The sequence below is a fragment of the Microcebus murinus genome, chromosome 2, assembly GCF_040939455.1.
Source record: "Microcebus murinus isolate Inina chromosome 2, M.murinus_Inina_mat1.0, whole genome shotgun sequence".
Classification (NCBI taxonomy): Eukaryota; Metazoa; Chordata; class Mammalia; order Primates; family Cheirogaleidae; genus Microcebus; species Microcebus murinus.
This window is the reverse complement of record NC_134105.1, coordinates 69,220,312-69,224,470: the sequence shown is the minus strand read 5'-3', so window position 1 is coordinate 69,224,470 and position 4,159 is coordinate 69,220,312. Positions and strand designations below refer to the sequence as shown.

The following is a 4,159-nucleotide window of genomic DNA, read 5'->3' as shown; positions in this document are numbered from 1 at the left end:
CCGGATCCACCAATCCCCATCTTCTGCCTCTTTAATTACACAGGTGGAGATAAGCAGCAGGAACGCTGACAGTTTCTATCTCAGCTCCACCCCCAAGGCGGGGGACAGAAACTTTGGAGCCAAAGGTACAGCCCTAAGTTGCTGGAGTGTGGTGGCCATAAAATCTCTCTGCCTTATAACCACCAAAGGTAGCCTCCTATTAGGTTAGGTCCTGCCCAGGCGGGCTCCGCACTCTGGACACAGAGCACGGGAGACCTGTGCAGAGACAGAACGTCCAGAAGCCGGCAGGCAGGCATCAGGACCCACCAATCCCTGTCTTCTGCCTCCTTAATTACACAGGCAGAGATAAGCGGCAGGAACGGGAATAGTTCCTATCTCAGCTCTGCCCCCAAGGCAGGGACAGAAACTTTGAAGCCCAGGGCGGGGCTCCGGGTCACAGGAGTGTGTGGAACCTAATGTTTCTCTGCCTTATATCCACCAAAGGCAGCCTCCCCTGCAGTACTGCCCTCCCCAGGCGGGCTCCACTCTCTGAGCACAGAGTCAGTGCCACTTGTGCAGCGAGAGATAGTCCAATATCAAATTGGTGGGGCAGGGGCATGTACCAGCACTCTCTGCAGACCTCCCCTCCAAACCCCAAGCCCAAGTCAGCACTGGAATGGGGAGGCAGGAGCAGTGCTGGAGGGGCAGAGGGAGGGGGTCCGATGGATCAAGGAGTCTAACTTTGTGCACTCTGACCTCTCAGCGCTATCTAAAACCTCATCTAGGCCGGGCGAGGTGGCTCACGCCTGTAATCCTAGCACTCTGGGAGGCCGAGGCGGACGGATCGCTCAAGGTCAGGAGTTCAAAACCAGCCTGAGCGAGACCCCATCTCTACCATAAAAATAGAAAGAAATTAATTGGCCAACTAATATATAATATAAAAATCAGCCGGGCATGGTGGCTCGTGCCTGTAGTCCCAGCTACTCGGGAGGCTGGGGCAGGAGGATTGCTTGAGCCCAGGAGTTTGAGGTTGCTGTGAGCTAGGCTGACACCACGGCACTCACTCTAACCTAGGCAAGAAAGCGAGACTCTGTCTCAAAAAAAAAAAAAAAAAGAACAACAACAAAAAACCACAAAACCTCATCTATATCCAATGTCAAAGCCTCCTTCTGTGTAAACTCCCCTTAACCTGACCTGACAGTGTTCTGCAGGGAGATGCCTGAGTGGGCTCTGGTTCCTGCTGTGCGGAGAGTGGTTGCTAGGTTCGGACCCTCCCCCACCTTAAACTGCCTCAGCTGTGTGCTCTGGAGAACTCAGAGTGTTCCCTGCTCTAGTCTCCTCTCCACACGGCTTTGTCCAGCGCTACCACTTCTCATCAACTTCAGGCACCTCCCAGCCTACGTGGAAGTGGAGCTCGGTGTAGGAGGGGGTGTCTCTCAGCACCAGGTAGGGCTGGAGCCACTGCCAGCCGGCTGTGACCCAAACCACGCATCGCTCCCTCCCTGTCATGTGTCTCCGAATCCCCGAGTTTTGCGGAAGAATAATCGATTCACCTTTGCTTTAGGCTGTAGATTGTCCTATCCCTCCGTTTCCCGGTGGATGTCTGCAGGCTTGTGAAGCTGGTCCCGTGGAAGTGCAGATCGCTCGCGTGTGGTTATCTGCTTTCTTCACTTTTCGCTCTGGGATCAGAGAGCCAGGAGGGCACCCCTACTCCGCCATTTTTCATAAATCCCTTCCTTATATTCTTTACAGGGAGAATGAATATGCCAAATACAGAAAATGGGATATGAGTTTTATGTTCTTTATTTCTTTTTAACATCCCATTCCAGAGTCTCCTTTTCTCTGGGAAATTAATTCAACAACACTGAATTCTCCAGGGAGAGTCAGAACTTCTGATTTCTATGGTAATAGAGAAGTCTCCCCTCACCAGACTTTTAAATCATGGGTCAGTTACATGCTAAGAGAGTAAGAGAGTAATGGCTATTTTCATTTTCTGTGAGAAGATTTGGATTCTTATTGAGGTAGGTGTGTGGTCATGATTTCATTTTTTTTATTTCTTGGAAGAAATAATATTTGTAAAATTTTTATTTAAAAAAATGAAAAGACCTTTTTCAACTGAAAACCTGAGTTATCCTTATACAATTTTTTGAAGGCAAACCTGGATTTTAATTTTTTTTTGACTGCTACATTTTACTTTATTTTGCATGTAAGGAAAACCATTGACACAGTTCCAGAACTGTTAGTATTCATTGATCAAGAAGGAAATTAGGTCAGAAGGCAAAGTTTTCATTTCTTCCCAAATATATATTGCAAGTGTCATAGAAACTCCTAACAACACATGTAACATGGGCTGGTTTTCAATATACACAGAGCCCAAACACGAATGATGAGTACTAAAGACCTATAGGGGTCAGACTGGGAGCAGTGCTCCAGGAAGTTTGACTCTATCCAAGCAGCAATTTCCTCCCATGTTCCAGGCTCATCACTCCCTCCCATTCTAAGGTGGCTAATCCATACACAGAAATCCAGGCAGCTACAAATATACTTGTCCAGTTGTGTTTCATGAGGCACCTCCACAAGCCAAGCCCCAGCTCATATTTTGTGCAGGAAGTTACCATTGCTGTCAAAAACCTCCAGCCCCCTCTGCACTACTTTGTTGCTGAAGTTCTGGTCACCTGGTGCCCCTGCCTTCAACTTCTCCAGCTTCTCATCACTTGGCAATCCATCACTGTCAGTTCTCCCGGTGCCATCACAATCACTGGTAGAGTACTTCTGCAGCTCTCTCCGATGACCAGTACTTTTGCAGGGACAGGAACAAAACTCTCTTTCTCCAAGCTCTGAATTCCTTTATTTATCCCTTCCTTTCTGTCTCCTTGGTGTATTTGTACTGTGAGCATTCGACTCTATCACTTTCAAAGCTGTGCCGTGGCTCTGGCCTTTGGATGAAGCTTCATCCTCTGTTATCAGCAAAGAGCCTGATACAAAGTGGCCTGCACAGAGCAGCTTCCAGTTACCTCCAGAACCCTGGATCTGCTGTAGCGAGTGGGCAAGCCCAGCTCTCTTAAGTGGGCAAGCCCACTTTTTGATCTTGCTTCAATTTCTGCTCCAAGGTGGGTACAAACTTGCTTTTTAAAACTCTTCAGATCACTTCAGTGCTGACATCAAAGCCTTCAGCCAACCTGGGAACTGACCAGGACTTTGCAAATTCCTTATGTAAATACCGGATCTGCTCCATGACGTCCCACGTCAGGGTTCTGGGCAGGGCACCTGGAGCCTCCATTTGCCTACGAATTTTCTGGAATCGGATTGATTTTTTCAGGGTGCTGGGGGAGAGAAGCGATGGCAGAAGCCATGCGTAGAAGCAAGATGGGTGTCTGAAGAGCCTCAGGTTAAATCACAGAGGCAACCCTCTTCTCTTTGTTCAAAAGGGCAACCGAGCCATGTCTGCAGGCTCAGAGCTGCTCTGTACACCACCCCAGAAATCTAACAGAGCAATAACTGCCCATATGCATGCCGAATTCTCTAACCTGGTGATGAAATACGTCACTGGTGAAGGGACTCGTGGTCCCAAGGGAGCTGAACATCTGCCCCCATGCCCCGGACAACGGGTAAGAAGAAACAAGAGCTGGGAGTGCAGGCAGTGGCAGGACGCCTGGCGCCAGGGGGGCGCTGCCTGGAGCGCTGCGGTGCACAGCCCTGCTTCAGGCTGAGGGACCGGGGAGGAACCGGTACCTCTCCACCTCTTGTAGCTCCCGCTCCTCCGGCTCCCAGTCGGAATCCGGGTCCGGCCCTTGGGGACAGGGCGCATGCCAGCCACTCCCCACCCCCCAACCTGGGCTGCGACCCCTCAGCGCTTGACTGCAGTGCGAACGCGCCCACTCAGCAAGAGACTTAGGGTGACCATCTTGTCGATGCAAAACCTGGATTTTAATTATTATAAGTTAGTCACCATTAACACAGAACCTGGGATAGAAATAGGGTGGAATTTATCCTGTGAGCCTTAGTTTCTTCTGCCTGCTCTTTGGATCTCTCTGTCTTCAGAATGTATGCTCTACTGTGGATTCCTTCTGCGAAGCAGACGGCCTGGGGCCCTGTCCTACCTTCTAGAGGCAAATCTGGAAACCAGTCTCTCTTTCCCTATTCCTAGTGTCCAATTTATGTGAAGCTGTGAGTCCCTTCG

The 4,159-nt window shown here is 49.8% G+C and overlaps 1 pseudogene; it reads right to left on the bottom strand.

Moving 5' to 3' along the window:
- Positions 1-2,571: 2,571 nt before the first annotated feature.
- Positions 2,572-3,883, bottom strand: LOC105861761 (neugrin-like; annotated as a pseudogene).
- Between the last annotated feature and the right edge of the window lie 276 nt (positions 3,884-4,159).